Consider the following 17,390-nt stretch of genomic DNA (forward strand, 5'->3'; position numbering starts at 1 on the left):
TTCCAGTCCCAATTCACCCACAGGGAGCCCAAGCTGGGTCTATGTCTCTCAGCCTCTGAGTCGGCACTGTTCTCCTGGGAACACGGTGCCAGCAGCACCTGGGAGGGCGGGCGGGTAGGGAGCTCACAGCCTGAGTTCCCCTGAGTCAGCTGTAGGGTCCCAAACGGGAAGGTCCCATTCCCTGGAGGTCCCTCTGGCTGATGGCTGTATTGTCTCTCTGGGCAGCCATGGGTAGGGTCGGCGGAGGGGAGGAGGAGGCAATATGGCGCCTGCCGCGCGGCTCGGGTCTGTGCACACGGAGGTGCCCGGAGGAAGTTGGGAACCTGGTGCCATGTCTGCTACAGGCTCACCGCTGTCTGGCGGCAGCGGTCTCTGGGCTGGCATCCGCAGGTCTCTCCACCCGCTAGGGAGCCCACCAGCAGTCCCAAATGCAGGGGTGGGGAAACAGCAAATCCACCTACCCTTGCCGCTGGTCTCAGGGCTGCTCTGGTGGTCTCAGCCTCCAGTTCTCCTCAGCAGCCTCCTCCCGTGGAGTCTCCCGGGGTCTCAGGTACCCCTCCTTCCGGCCCTTGTCCGTTGTATGCTCGTCTTCTTGCTTCTTTCCTCTAATTTCTGCTAGAATCTGTCTTTTCTGCAGAGGCACTCTGTCTGGCGGTGTTATTCGTCCGCCATCTTGCTCCGCCCCCCCTGAAATGCTAATCTGAATGTGATGTCATGAAAATTCTGTGAACCTTTCATTTTGTTATTCTACAACAATTTAATAATAGGTCTATTACAGCTGTGCATTCTTCAAATGATTTGTATATATCATTCTGCTCATCAGTGACCTTTGCTAACTGGGAAAAATGTTTATCTGAAATTTCCTTTTGAAGAAGAAATATTTTGAGGTACGATAGCTTTTTTCAAAATTCTTAGATTTTTCCAATATATCATACATAGACTTAGTTTTACCTTGCAAAGAAATATTCAAGTCATTTTGATTTGATATGATATCACAGAGAAATGCTACATTCCTATAGAAATCTTCTTTCAATAATTCACATTGCTGATTCTATTCTTCATAAAATTTAACTATCTGTTCTTGCAGAGATAAAATTTTGGCTAATAACCCCTGTCCCTGTGATAGCTAGCACACTTTAGAATGATAGGACAAATTTACACTAAATACCCCATCTTTCAAGTTTAGCATGCTACAAAACTGAAGATGCCCATGCTGCATTTGCACGACTGTAGTTAACAGTACTTATAATTTGTTGCAAAGTGTGACTTAAAGTAGTAGCTTTTAGCACACAGATTTTCTGATGCAAGATACAATAAAAAGAAATGAAAGCATCTAGATGTGCTTTTTTATCTGTGAAATAAACTTCATGTTTTCTTGTCATGGAGTTTTTGTTTTGTTTTGTTTTGTTGTTTTGTCTTGCTTTCTTTCTCAGTCTAGAGTGCAGTGGTGTCATCTTGACTCACTGTAGCCTCGAACACCTGAGCTCAAGTGATCCTCCTGCCTCAGCCTCTATAATAGCTGAGACCACAGGCATACATAACCAATCCCAGCTAACTTTTTATTTTTTGTAGCGACAGGGTCTTGCTATTACCAGGCTGGTCTTGAACTCCTCAGTTTTTCTACAAAATGTTTTTCATTCCTTCTGCAGATTCTCAATGATTACTATATCCCTGGCTATATGCTTTTATTAATGGTTGGCAATATTAAGTGGAATAAAGAACAATGTAAGTTAAAGTCACAAAGAAATGCAGATAATTTAACTAGAATTTGCAACACTAAAGGGAAAGTCCGAATTGGTCTATGCACAGTACCTGTAAAATTTTCTGTCAGAGTCAAAAAAAATGATTCTAAAAGAAAAGGATACTATCTCTGTCAATAATCTATTCTATACATACTAGCAATATTTTTTATTTATTGAAAAAGCCCTTCAGAATATAAAATTATAACTTTTATTCACATACAAATTAAAGCAATATTGAAATGAATTTAAGAATGAATTCAGAAATATCATGACTTTTTAATATTAATTGTTCTGAATCAGATCTTGATTCAGAATCATGGCTAGCTTAACATCACTCTCGGTTGAATGAAGATTGATAGCAAGAAACATTTCTTAAGAAACAAGGCAGCACCATTTCCTGTATGATTTCCCCCTTTCCTGTTGACACACAGTATCAATTTTTACTTTAATTTCGCTGTGGTCAGAGAGTAGACATTTTAGGGTTTCTATTATGCTAAATTTGTTAAGGTGTCTTTTTTGGCCAGTAAGGTTAGTTGTCCAAGTGGACTTGAGAAGAATGTGTGTTCTGCAGGTGTTTGGTAAAGTAATTTGTGGATGTCAATTATATACAGTTTATTGATAATGATATTGAGTTCAAATGTGTCCTTACTGATTTTCCATTTTTTTTTTTTTTTTTTTTTGAGATAGAGTCTCACTCTGTTGTCTGGGCTAGAGTGCCGTGTCATCAGCCTATATCACAGCAACCTCAAACTCATGGGCTCAAGCAATCCTTCTGCCTCAGCTTCCCGAGTAGCTGGGACTACAGACATGTACAACCATGCCCCGATAATTTTTTCTATAGATTTTTAGTAGTCCATCTAATTTCTTTCTATATTTAGTAGAGACAGGGGACTCGCTCTTGCTCAGGCTGGTCTCAAACTCCTGAGCTCAAAAGTTCCTCACGCCTCAGCCTCTCAGAGTGCTAGGATTCTAGGCGTGAGTCACCCTGCCAGGCCTGATTTTCCATTTCTGATAGAGTGTGTTGTCCATCAATAATAGTGGGAATCCATCTAGTTTTCCTTGCAGTTATGTCAGTTTTTGTCTCTTATAAATTATCTACTGTTGTTAGATACATACACATTAAGCAATATTATATCTTCTGAGAGAATTTACCACCTTCCTTTTTATGTAATGCCCTTCTTTATACCTGGGAATTTTCCTTGCTTTAAAGTTGGCTGTGTCTGAAATTAATGTACTCTTGCTTTATTTGATTAATACATTACTGTATATTGTTCCATACAGTTTTAGTTTATATGTGACTTTATATTTAAAGTGGATTTCCTGTAAACAACATATAGTCGGGCCTTCTTCCTGACAGTCTCTATCATTTAATTGGTTCATTTATGCCATTTAATGTGATTATTGTTATAGTTGGTATTACTGGTATATCTATCTTGTTTGTTTGTGTGTTCTACCTGTTGTCCTTGTTTATTGCTTCTTTTTTGGTATTCCACTAATTTTCTACCTTTTGTAATTTTAATTGAGCATTTTTATAATTCCATTTTCTCTTTTTTCCTAGAATATCAGTTATATTTCTTTTTCTTTACTTATTTTTACTTTTTAGTAGTTGCCCTTGGAAATAAAAACTATATTTTTGCATTTTTTAATGATCTAATAATTAACAATTTGTTGGATAGTCTTTTTTTTTATATGAGGTATCTTTAATAGTCACATTCATAGAAGCAGAAAATACAATAATTGTTGCCAGGGGCTTAGGAGTGAGGGAAATCAAGAGTTGTTCAATCAGTGTAAGATTTCAATTATGCTAGATGAATGAGCTCTAGAGATCTGCTGTATAACATATTGCCTATAGTTAATAATACAGTAGTATTGTGCCCTTAAACATATTTGAGAAGGTAGATTTCACATTAAGTATTCTTACTACCAAAACAAAATAAAATGAACAAAACAAAGGGGCACAAGGAAACTTTGTATCTATTACCTTGATTTTTTTTTGCAGTTGCATTTATTTTATTTTATTTTATTTTTAATTTCAGAATATTATGGGGGTACCAATGGCCAGGTTACATATATTGCCTTTGCCCCACATGAGTCAGAGCTACAAGTGTGCCCATCCCCTAGACAGTGCTCACCGTACCCATTAGGTGTGAATAGATCCATCCTGTTCTCCTCCCTCCAACCTGCCTAACACTTGATGAATGTTACTGCCATATGTGCACATATGCATTGATCAATAATGATTCTATGTGGCTTTACACTGTGCTGGAGTGGTGGTCACTGTGGCATAGCTTCATGGTTTGCACAAGGTATGAAGGGTAATGTGGCAAAGCAAGTGCTGTATATAACTCTCTTGCTGGGAGATGGCCACCAGCAGGTAGTTTGATAAGGTAAATATCTGGATCGACCACATTAAGATCTGGGAGGGGTCAGAGAACTGGAAACTGTGTCAAAGATGAGTATACTTTGCTTCTGCTATGAAGAAGGTAAACTTGAATCAAATTGGATGTTGAGGCAACATAAATTTATAAGAATTAAACAACAGATAAAATAAGAATTCCAGGAGTTTACTAATAAAACTAATATCTGTAATATTTAGGTAGAATTAATTATAAATGGAGTTGATCAATATAGGAAGTAAAAAAAAGGTAGATATGCAGTTGTTTTCTTATTTTAGAATAGAATTTGGAACATAGCTTTCAAGGAACATCACTCATATTTCCAGACATAAAGTAAATGTTCTCTGTACTCACCAGCAAATTGGTATTAACTGATCAACACCTAAGTGGACATATAGGAATGACATTTATCGGGCATTGGGCAGATGGGAGTGGGGAGGAGGGGATGGGTATATACATACATAATGAGTGTGATACGCACCATCTGGGGGATGGACACGCTTGAAATCTGACTCTTGGGAAAAAGGGGGTAGGCGATACATGTAACCTAAACATTTTACCCCCATAATATGCTGAAATTAAAAAAAAGTAAATGTTTTCCACATAAAGTTTTGTCTAGTTCTTTAGAAAGGTATCACTCCAATGCAAACATCTGGTGAACTCTATGCCATTCCTACCTTCCTTCCCAGTGAATTTCTTGAATACCTCTAATAGCTAGGTAGAAGGTAAATGGAGTTGGTCAACTTATATGAAACTATCTTTGAGGCCGTTTCCTTAATGACAGACCATACCACAGCAGATGAGCTCATGATTTTACACTGAGAAATAGGAAGTCAAAAGAGAAAAATAGTGCATTCTGCATGCTAGAATGCATATTGTCACATCTTTCAAGTAGAGATGTGTCTTAAAATTGATATTGTCAAAGTGTTATTTATAATATGATTGTCCTCATGTGCACACACATGAACTTGGTGTAAAACACTTCCATTATCACTTTCTGATAATCATTAAAACTTGCAGAGTGGCTTGTCAGTAGTTTATAAGGATGTATATTACTGTTAATGCTAATTTGATCATCTGGACATGGTAGTTTTGGTCAAATTTCTTCTCTGTAAAATTAATCTTCTTTCCATGTTATGCTTTTTGAAAAGAAGTCACTATGTATTGCACATACTTAAAACATGGAGAAACTTGCTCTGCCTCCTTAGAGAGAGAGCTTCTACAAATATCATTTGTATTTATTCACCATGGGTAATTCATCTATTCTTAATGTATTATTTATTTATTCAATGTTTTATTTAAATCATATGGATTATTGCATGATTTGTGATGTTTAACTTACACTATACTTAGTTTATTTATTTTTTTAAATTTTTTTCAGCATATTACGGGGTACAAATGTTTAGGTTACATATATTTTCTTTGCCCCACCCAAGTCAGAGCTTCAAGCATGTCCATATTCCAGATGGTGCGCACTACACCCATTAGGTATGACTATGCCCATCCCCTCTACCCCCTCCCACCTGTGTGACACCTGATGAATGTTAGTACTATATGTGCACATAAGTGTTATCAGTTAATACAAATTTGATGATGAGTACATGTGGCCCTTGTGTTTCCATTCTTATGATACTTCACTTAGTAGAATGGGCTCCAGTTCTAGCCAGGATAATACAAGAGGTGCTATATCACCATTATATTTTGTGGCTAAATAGAACTCCATGGCATACATATACCGCATTTTATTAATCCACTCATATATTGAAATGCCCACATTTTGATTTTGTGTAGTTGGTTGGTTGTGTTTTTGTTTAACATCATTTTACTTTATGGCACTACATGATGCTGTAGGCTAATCATGTTGCTTCCCTGCCAAAGCCTAGTATTAACCATTTTTTCAAGGAATCTTAGTTTATTTTTCTTTGGTGAATGGTATTAGAAGTAAAGATCTGGACAGTGAGTGAACTAATGGGCACTAGGAGTCTGTTGATTCTAGACTTTGTCAACTGTGCAGCGTAACTATACATGTGTTTATACTAACTCACACTTATACACGTATATATAAATATTTCTATACTTCTCCATATATATATATATGAAGTTAAATTTGCATTTCTATTAATATCTCCAGCACCACATCATCTAATCCAGTAAAACTTGAATCAATCTTTCCATTCTCACTTTTTCTATGCATCCTCCCACTCTAACAGTGAGAAAGTTCACCTCCTTTAATCACTGAGTCCCAAAACATATGCATAGTGTTTTCAGAATTGACAATACATTATGTCCATGGGGAAGAAAAAAACTTTAATAAATAAAGCACAATGCTCATGTTCAGATCCTTTGGCTTTAGCTTTAGAATCTCCCCTATTGCCTAAGTTCCTTAGGTCAGTCCTACTTTCACTCACATGTTACTTCACAAATTTGTTATACCATTAGATTATTTGTGTGCATTGCACCCTGGGGTCCCCTAATCTAAAATAATATTTAACATATTATTTAATGTATGTTAAGTACATGCATTTAAGTTCACTCTTTATAAAGTTCTCAGTTTTACACTGAAAAATAGGAAGTCACAGAGAAAAATGGTTCATTCTATATGCTAGAATCCCTATTATCATATCTTTGAAATAGAGATGCATCTTAATATTGATATTGTAAAATAATGAGCGAGATGTGCACCATCTGGGGGATGGTCATGATGGAGACTCAGACTTTTGGGGGGAGGGGGGGAAATGGGCATTTATTGAAACCTTAAAATCTGTACCCCCATAATATGCCAAAATAAAAAAAAATTAAAAAAAAAATGTTATTGCCAATTGAAAAATAGCGTCATTAACAAATCATTACAGTGTGAAGAGAATAATTTCATTATATAAAAAAAAAATCTTCTGCATTTCCCATATTCAAACTTCCCCTGTCCCAAACCCCTAGTAATCAGTAATTTTTTTATATTAGCTATAATTTCACCTTTTCTACAATGTCATATAAAGTATACAGAATGTAGTCTTACAAACTAGCTGCATTCAATTATGAGTATGCCTTTAAAGTTTGTGAAGTGTATCTCATGATAGTTTAGATTTGCATTTCACTGAAGACTTAATATGTTGAACATCCATCTTTTTGTGTGCTTAAGGACATTTCTATAGTTTTTTTGTGATAAATGTCTATTCACATAAGTTGCCCACTTTTATTTAGGACATTTGTCCTTTTATTTTTGAATTGTAAGAATGTTTTATATATTCTGGAAAATATTCTTCTATCAGCCATATGATTTGGAAATATTTTCTCCTTTGCTTTTGGTGGTTGTGATGGTATAAATCCTGAGGAAATTTAATTAATCTATTTTTTTCTTTTGTCACATGCATAATAGTGTCATATGTTAAAATCCATGTACCTCTTTTATTAACTTGGATGGAGCTGGAGACAATTCTTCTAAGTGAATTATCATAAGAATAGAAACACAAATACCACGTGTACTCACCATCAAATTAGAACTATGATCAACAGCTATGTACACATATGGAAATAACATTGATCAGAACTCAAGCAGGTTAAATTCACAACTATTGGGTACAATGCACACTATCTGGGTGATGGACACACTTATTACTTTGACTCAAATGGTACTAAAGCAAGTTATGTAACCAAAACATTTTTACACCCATAATTTCTGAAATACATTTTAAAAAATTAGAAAAAAATAAATAAAATTCCCCCAATATTAAAAAAAAATCTATTGTTTCACCTTAGAACACAAAGATGTTCTCTTCAATGGGATTTTTACTTTTAACTCTTAACATGTAGGTCCATGTTCTATGTTGAATCAATGAAGTATATGGTATAACAGAGGAGTTCAACTTTCCTATGTATATCTACTTGTCCCAGGAAGATTTGTTGCAAAAAATATTTTGATTGTTTTGATAACCTTGCAAAATTAGTTTACCATGAATTTAAGAATTAATTTTGTGGGGAGGCAGGGCCATGAGGAGATTAGCTACTTTTCCCTGTGTAGCCAGGTCCCTTAGATAGGGATCACCATAGAGCAGGCATCCTCAAACTACGGCCCAAGGGCCACATGTGGGTGTTTTTGCCCATTTGCTTTTTTACTTCAAAATAAGATATGTGCAGTGCGCATAGGAATTTGTTCATAGTTTTTTTTAAAACTATAGTCCAGCCCTCTAACGATCTGAGGGATGGTGAACTGGCCCCCTGTTTAAAAAGTTTGAGAACCATTGTGGAGGATAAGAAAATTGATAGGAAAAAGAGAGAATAGAAGAATATATAGAGACTAAGGTGTAGTTTATAGTTTTATATAAGAAGATCAGATAACAGTGGGGGTATTCAGGAGTCTAGACCACATTTCTGTAAGTGGTCCAGCCCTGAAGTTAGATTTATATAGGCTTTTATAATTATAGATATCAATTATCAGTTTGCCAGGGTAACATATTTACATATCAATTACATTACATATCAATTTTACATTTACATAGTGCAGTTGCTATGTGAACAGGATTATATAGTAACAGGTAGTGGGTTAGGGTAAAAAGTCCTTTTAAAGGGCTTTTTACAATTTTTAATCTATCTAGGTGAACAAACAGATATAAAGTCTTTTAAAGGCTAACTTTTAAGTTTTAAGAGATAGTTATCAATTAACAGGAATAACAAAGGTATAGTGGCTCTATATTTTTTGATCCAGTTATTGTGGACTTAAGGCAGACAATCAGGAGAGAGCAGGAAGCCCATCTCTATAAAACAAATTATTTATAACCACAGGGGCATGTCTCTGGGAAAAGGGCACTCATTGTGTCTGGCTCCTATCCTGTGAGCCAGGTATTTACCTGTTTTTCCTTTCAAAAATAGGAAAGCTCCACAGAGGAGATAACCAGGAAGTCTCTTGGAAAACAACTTTACTGGAGCCTTGAGAGCCCTCCCAAGGCAGAGGCAACCCCTGATAAGTGAAATAATGAGTTTATATATTCCTTTAGGGCAAAACCCTGAAAACTCTTGATTTTGTCTTTAATATAGGAACATTGGGCGATGTAATAAAATAATGATCTTATGATCATTAATTTCTTATTCATATTTCCCCAACAAATTTTGGGGCACTTTATTCTGCTGTCATATATGTCTATCCTTATATCAATACCACCTTATATCAATGTCTATCCTTACTATCAATTTATAGTAAGCTTTCAAATCAGGAATATGAATCAAATACTCCAACTTTGTCCTTTTTCAAGGTTGGTTTGGCTATTCCAGAGCATTTGCATTTCTTTATGAATTTTAGAATCAGCTTGCCAGTTACTGCATAAATTAGTGTTTCTGAGCTTCATTTTAGATTATTTGCTAGTATATAGCAATGCAGTTGATTTTTTAAATTGTTTTTGATTACTTCATTGCTACTGAACTCATTTTGGGTTCTAACCTTATTTTAGTGGCTTCCTTAGGATTTTCTATAAGCAACATCAAGTTATTTGCAATGAAATATTGTTTGAATTTCTTTCTAATCTGGATGTCTTATATTTATTTTTCTAGACAAATCACCCTATGTACTCTAGTACAATGTGAAATAGCAGTCAAGAGTGGACATCTTCTTTTTTCTTAATCTTACAGAGAATACTGAGTCTTTCACAATACTGTATGTTGTTATGTGAGTTTTTCATGGATGTCTTTTTTAGGTTAAGGAAGTTTCCTTCTGTGCCTAATTTGTTTAGTGTTATTTTTTTTTTCATGAATGGGTTTTGGATTTGTCAAATGCTTATTCTACATCTTTTGTTATGATTCTGTGTTTTTGTCTTTTATTCTATTAAAATAATGAATTGTACTAATATTTTTGTATGTTTAATGAAACTTACACTCTAGTGATAAATATTCCTGGTTATAATGTATAATTATTTTTATATGCTGCCAATTTGTTTGGATAGTATTTTTCTGAGGATCATTGCCTTTGTTTCCTGAGGCATTTTTGTTGTAATTTTCCTGTCTTGAAATGTCCACTGTGGGATCAGTGTAAATTGGCTTCATAAAATGAAGTGTTCTCTTTTTCTCCATACTTTTTTTCTTAGAAAAAAAGTTAGTAAAGGATTATTTTTAATTCTTAATAGGTTTACAGTTATTCAGAAGTGAAGTCCTCTTGTCCTGGACAGGAACTGGATCCTAGCAACAATCTCATCAGCTTGGACAGTGACCCTTCCCCATGTGACTCTTTAGTTGAAATAGTTGGATCATGTGACCCTGAGAAACTGTAAGTAATATGTTTCAGTGTTTTTGAGCCACTAAGGTATGTGGTAATTTTTTATGCAGAAATAAGTAAGTAAAACAGCTCACAGTAAATGAATGTGGTGTCCTAGGTTAGATTCTGGAATGAAAAATGACATTAGTGAGAAACCTGTCAAAATATGGAGAAAGACTGTACTTTAGTTAACAGTTTTGTACCTTTGTAATTTTCTGAGGCACATAAAGTGCTAATATTTCAGGAAGCTGAAGAATATATGGTACCATCTTTTAATCTTTCTAAATCTAAAATAATCTTGAAATAATAAATGTTCTTTAAAAATAATTATTTTGCTACCTAAAATACATAAACACAAAACCTCCACTCAGAGGACCAATGGGCATATAGGGAGAAAATACCAAAGCGGCCTAAGCATCTACCTCTCCAAACCCAGGTGCACCTGCTACAGGAAGACACCCTCAATCTCCAGGGCCTCTCCTTTCTATTTCCCTATAACATTCCCCGTTAGACAGTCACTACTTTGTATGTCAGTGAACACATCTTCAAAGACAGGTACCTGTGCCTAACATATCACAGAATTCTGATTCTCAGACAGTGTTTAGCAGTGTAGCTACAGGATCATACTGAAGACTTTGTTGAAGACATCACTTCTGGACATTAAAAGCCAAGACTGAGAAATGCCAGTGACAGGGAACACAAATCATATTTCCTTATTCAGGAGTGTTTCCTAGAGATAGGGATTCCTTTTTCAAGTTTTAGAAGAGAATTTTACCTTAACGCCTTTGAAAAAAATGCTGTGATAATTAAGTTATCAATCATGAAGTTGACACTTACATTGTGGAATTAGATTTTTCATTGCTAAGCCCATAAGCCACAGAATTGGTATCTTTATGGTAGATGACTAGAGTACAGGAAGAAACAAAACTTTAATAAACATGGGGGATTAGACCAGCCGCTGCTTATACCACCAGGGAATAAAACTTTGGAAACCAGATTATTGAAAGGTAAAGGCATATGAGTGATTTAGAATATGTTGTACAGACACAGGGGAGCCATGTTAAAATAAGAAAAAGAAGCAGCAATGAAGCTATATATGACATATCCCCCACCCTCCAGACAGTGATTTAAGAGATGGACAGAGGTTGAAGGATAACTCTGCATAGGTGCTGTCTAAACAATAAACCCTATAGCAGGGAGGACTGTTCACTCATCCTCACACAGCTCCCTGTTCACAGGCCACTGTACGAGTCTGGATAGCACCAGGGCTATGTATAGGAAACATGTCTACAAAGCCTAAGTGCCATGGGATTGCATATTGCAGCCCATGGACAGCCACCAAGTTAGTTTTTTGCTTTAATTGTCCATAATCATGAATGTACCCTTACACCTGTGGTCCCCAACCCCTGGGCCATGGACTGGGCTGCAGAACTCCACCACTCCCTAACTGGGAAAATTGTCTTTCATGAAACTGGTCTCTGGTGCCAAAAGTGTTGGGGAACACTGCTCTTCACTGCATTCAGAGCTTTAATGAGAAAATGAGTTCCTGTGCCCTGGAAACTTGGAGTGAGACATATAGCTAGCCTGGACCACATTTCTCACTTCTGAGATCAGCATAGCAGATATTTAGGTGCTTTTATAATAGGAATTTGTAATTCAAGAAACTTCTCCTCCATTATTATCTTTCACTCTGTGAATAAGCACAACCTATTTAAATCATAATCTTAAAACATAGAGGGTTGCTCTGTTCATTTCATTATAACAGGAGTTTCTGTATGCTAAATGACTTGTGAAATCCATTTGTCCTCTTTATTTTTATGTGTACATTATATTATATAATGATGTATACTGTGAGTATGATCCATCACTAAATTCTTCAGAAAAAAAAATGCAGCATGCCAGGGTATGAAGGAGGCATAAGCAAATGTGGACAGTGAGTGACACATCACAAAATGCCAGTAGTGACAATGAGCTCTAAGTGCTCAGAGTTAAAAGTGAGCAGATTTTAGACATAAAACAGTATTAGCATTATGTTATAGTCACAGATAACACAGTGCTGAGCACTGGGTTCCAAAGCATTAATATTGGATAGCATGGAAGATATGATTTCCCTCAACCTCTTAACTTTTTACCAGATTTCACTTAGGCTACCCTCCCCACCAGAATTCTCAAAAATATGCCATTGCAAAGATTTCAAGTCTTAGACCTCATCAGGAGAAAATAATCCAACTCTCTGTCATCGTCCTGTAGTCTGAATAAAAACTATAATAGTGTCCATGGATGCATGGTTCATATATTTGAGTTCAGGACTTGTTAACTAGAGTACCTGAAACTCTTGGTGTCCACACAATCAACATCCTGTATTATAAAGTACATGAATGTTCTCTTCATTCATTATGCTCTCTAAGGAACCCCAAAGGCTACTCTAGTTTGCAAGTACCTAAAAGTAGAGTTGACCAGAGTAACAACTGCTTAGAGAAAAACCTTTTATGAAAACCATAAACAGGAATTTTTATAATCATCATCCATGTGATTAGAAGGATGAATGGAAAATAAGAAAAGTATAATTATATAATTGTTCTGGACTGAAGAATTTTATTTGCAATGCATCTCACAGGGAGCATTTCTCATGTTTATAAGTACATAAATTCCCCGAATACGCATCTTTTTTTTTCTTCCTTTTATTTCATCATATCATGGGGGTACAAATATTGTTAGGGTTACAAATATTTCCCCTGGCCCCCCTCCCTCCCCCTGTTGTGCCAGAGATTCAAATGTGTCCAATCCCCCAGTGGTACGCACCACACACATTATGTAAGTACACACCATTCTCCTCCTCCTCGCTCCTGCCTGGCCACCACCTGATAAAAAGTTCATTTTCTTTTTTATTTGTTTGTTGTTGTAATTTTGACATTTTGGTTACATTGTATATCTTTGCTTCTCCCTTAGAAGGGTTAGAGTTATGCCCTTCCCCTCCAAAATGCTCGCCACATCCCTAAGATTGGGTATCCCCCACCCCCCAAATCCCTAGTGAACATTACCACCATTTGAGAATAGTTTTAATGATTACCAATTTGATGGTGAGTAGATGTGGGGCCCATTTTCCATGTCTTGTGTCGCCTCACTTTGGATAACAGGCTTAAGTTTAATCCAGGATAGCATAAATGGTGCTATCTCACTATCATTTCTTAGGATTGAGTAATATTCCATTGTGAACATATACCACATTTTAATTATCTACTCATGAATTGATGGGAACTTGGGTTGTTTCCATGACCGTACAATAGTGAATTGCGCTGCCATAAACATCCGGGTGCAGATGTCTTTATAATAGAATGTCTTATGCTCCTTTGGGTAGATGCCCAACAATGCTATTTCTGGGTCGAATGGTATTTCTATTTCTAGCTGTTTGAGGATCTCCAAATTCTTTCCCACAAAGCTTGCATTAATTTGCAGTCCCACCAGCAGTGTAAGAGTATCTCTCCGCATCCTCACCAGCATTTGTTGTTTTGGGATTTCTTGATATAGGCCATTCTTACTGGGGTTAGGTGGTATCTCATTGTGGTTTTGATTTGCATTTCTCTGATGATCAGTGATGTTGAACATTTTTTTATATGTTTGAAGGCCATTATTCTGTCTTCTTTGGAGAAGTTTCTTTTCATTTCCATCGCCCATTTCTCGATGAGATTGTTTGATTTTTTCTTGTTAATTCTTCTAAGTTCTAGATAGATTCTTGTTATTAGAACTTTATCAGAGGTGTAGAGAGCAAACATTTTCTCCCACTCTGTGGGTTATCTGTTTGCTCTACTGATGGTTTCCTTGGCTGTGCAGAATTTTTTTTTAATTTGATCAGATCCCATTTGTTTATTTTTGATGCTGCAGTGATTGCCTTGGGGGTCTTCCTCAAAAATTATTTGCCTAGACCAATGTCTGATAGCATTTTTCCAACATTTTCTTCTAGGATTCTTAAAGTTTAATGCCTTAAGTTTAAGTCTATTATCCATCTTGAGTGAATTTTTGTGAGAGATGAGAGGTAGGGATCCTGATTTGCTCTTCTGCATGTAGCTAACCAGTTTTCCCAGCACCATTTATTGAAGAGAGATTCTTTTCCCCATTGTATATTTTTGTCAGCTTTATAAAAGATTAGATTACTGTATACTGATGGTTTCATCTCTAGTATCTCAGATCTATTCCAGATATCCATGATTCTGTTCTTGTGCCAGTACCAGGATGATTTAACTATTATTGCTTTATAGCACAGTTTGAAGTCAGGAAGACTGATGCCTCCCAGTTCTTTTTATTTAAGATTGCTTTGGCTATATGAGGTTTTTTTTATGGTTCCATACGAAGTGAAGAATTATTTTTTCTAGATCTGTAAAGAATGCTGATAGTATTGCGATGGGGATTGCATTGATTCTGTAGATCACTTCAGGTAATATTGACATTTTAACTATATTGATTCTACCAATCCATGAACAAGGTAGATTTTTCCATCTGTTTAAATCTTCTACAATTTCTTTTTTTAGTGTTTTGTAGTTCTCCTTGTATAAATCTTTTGTATCTTTCATTAAGTATACTCCTAGATATTTAATTTTCTTTGGGGCTATAGTAAAGGGTATTGCATTTTTGATTTGAGTTTCTGCTTGATGGTTCTTGGCATATATGAATGCTTATGATTTGTATATATTGATTTTATAACCTGAAACTTTACCAAATTCAGTTATCAAGTCTAGGAGTCTCTTGCAAGAGTCCATGAGGTTTTCTAGGTATAATATCACATCATTGATGAAGAGCGAGAGTTTGATTTCATCTGTCCCCACTTGAATACCCTTAATACCCCTCTCATGCCTGATTGCTATCGCTAGGACTTCAAGCACTATGTTGAATAGGAGAGGAGATAGTGGCCATCCGTGTCTAATTCTGGATTGAAGGTTGAAAGATTTCAATTTTTCCCCATTTAGAATGATATTAGCAGTGGGTTTGTCATAGATGGATTTGACAAATTTAAGGTGTGAGCCATCTATGCCTATTTTGTTAAGAGTTTTTATCATAAAGGTGTGTTGGACTTTGTCAAATGCTATTTCTGAATCTATTGACAGAATCATATGGTCATTATTGTTGATTTTATTTATAAAGTGAATTGCATTTATAGACTTGCATATGTTGAATCATCCTTGCATCACTGGAATAAAGCCCACCTGGTCATGGTGAATTGATGTGCTTGGTGAATCTTGATGTGCTGCTGAATTCTATTCACTAAAATTTTATTTAGGATTTTTGTGTCTGTATTCATGAGGGATATTAGTCTGTAATTTTCTTTTTTGTGTGTGTGTCCTTTCCTGGCTTTGGTATCAAGGTGATATTGGCTTCGTAGAATGAGTTAGGAAGGATATCATCCTACTCAATGGTGTGGAATAATTTCTGTAGTATAGGGATGAGGCATCTTTGTATGTTTGGTAGAACTCTGAAGTGTAGTCATCTGGCTCGGGACATTTCCGTTTGGGGAGGTTTTTAATTACTGCTTCAATTTCTGAGCTTGAGATTGGTCTATTCAGGAATTCTGTTGCCTCCTGGGGGAACTTAGGGAGGTTCTATGAATCCAAGAATTTGTCCATTATATCTTCATTCTGTAGTTTTGGGGCATATAGTTTTTTCATAATAGTCAAATATAATGTTTTGTATTTCTTTGGTATCTGTTGTGATCTCTCCTTTTTCATTTTTATTAGGCTTATTAGAGGCCTTTCCCTTTGGGTCCTTGTCAATCTAGCAAGAGGACCATCAATTTTGGTTATCTTTTCAAAAAACCAGCTTCTGGTTTTGTTGATCTTTAGTATACTTCTCTTGTTCTCCATTTCATTCAGTTCTTCTTTGATTTTTGTTATTTCTTTTCTTCTATTAGGATTAGAAATTGTTTGCTCTTCTTTTTCCAATTCCTTGAGCTTATTCATTAGGTTGTCAGTATCTAAGCTTTCTGGTTTTTGGATGTGAGTGTTAATTGCTATTAGTTTTCCTCTCAGGTAAGCTTTTGCTCTATCCCACAGGTTTTGGTAAGAAGTGTCACCGTTATCATTTTGTTCGAAGAAATTCTTTATTTCCCTCTGAATTTCTTCCTTTACCCAATAATTTTTCAATAATAGATTGTTTAGTTTCCATGGTTTTGTTAGTGGTTGAATTTTTATATAGGAATTGAACTGTAATTGTATACCATTATTGTCAGAAAAGATACAAGGTATAATTTCTATTTTCTTAAATTTTTTGAGATCTGATTTGAGGCCTAGGATGTGATCAATTTTGGAGTAGGATCTATGGGCCGCTGAGAAGAATGTAAATTCAAGTTCATTTGGATGGAATGCTCTATAGAGATCTGTCAGACTTTTTTGATCAAGGGCTTTGTTCAGGTCCCTTATTTCTTTGCTTATTTTCTGTTTGGAGGATCTATCCAGATCATTCAATGGAGTGTTGGATGCTCCTGTATTGAGTGCATAGAAATTAAGAATTGTTAAATCTTCTTGTTTGATCTTCCCTTTAACCATTATATAATGGCCATCTTAATCCCTTTTTACTCTTGCTATTTTAAAGCTTATATATCTGCAAATAGTATAGCTACTCCAGCTTTCTTTTGACTCCCATTTGACTGGATGGTAGTTTTCCATCCCTTGACCTTCATCCAGCAGGCATCTTTGTGGATTAGATGTGTTTTCTGTAGACAGCAGATGCTAGGCTTGTGAATTTTTATCCTCTCTGCCAGTCTATGTCCCTTCAGAGGACAGTTTAAGCCATTTACATTTATTGAAAGAATTGAAATTTGAGGAAGATTACCATTCCTATTGTTGGGTGGGGAATTGTTGCTTTGTTTTACTTCTTGAGCCATCATTTAGTTTGAGATCTAAACTTTAATTATTTGATGATTTTACTTTGAGGATTGACTACTGCCTTGTTTGGTTAGAAATTCAGGTCTGAGAACTTCCAGTAGGGATTGTCTGGTCTTTGCAAATTCCTTCAGTCACTGTTTGTCTG

General features: G+C 35.9%; 1 long non-coding RNA gene across 2 annotated transcripts in view; it reads left to right on the forward strand.

Annotated features, from left to right (window-relative positions):
* The window catches only part of LOC105871322 (uncharacterized), a 100,430-nt gene that overhangs the window by 13,512 nt on the left and 69,528 nt on the right, over nt 1-17,390 (forward strand). For both annotated transcript variants that reach the window (XR_001154034.2, XR_001154032.2), the window contains exon 7: nt 10,246-10,385. This is a non-coding gene — a long non-coding RNA (uncharacterized LOC105871322). The remainder of the gene's footprint in view (nt 1-10,245; nt 10,386-17,390) is intronic.

The sequence above is a fragment of the Microcebus murinus genome, chromosome 7 (assembly GCF_040939455.1).
Source record: "Microcebus murinus isolate Inina chromosome 7, M.murinus_Inina_mat1.0, whole genome shotgun sequence".
Lineage (NCBI taxonomy): Eukaryota > Metazoa > Chordata > Mammalia > Primates > Cheirogaleidae > Microcebus > Microcebus murinus.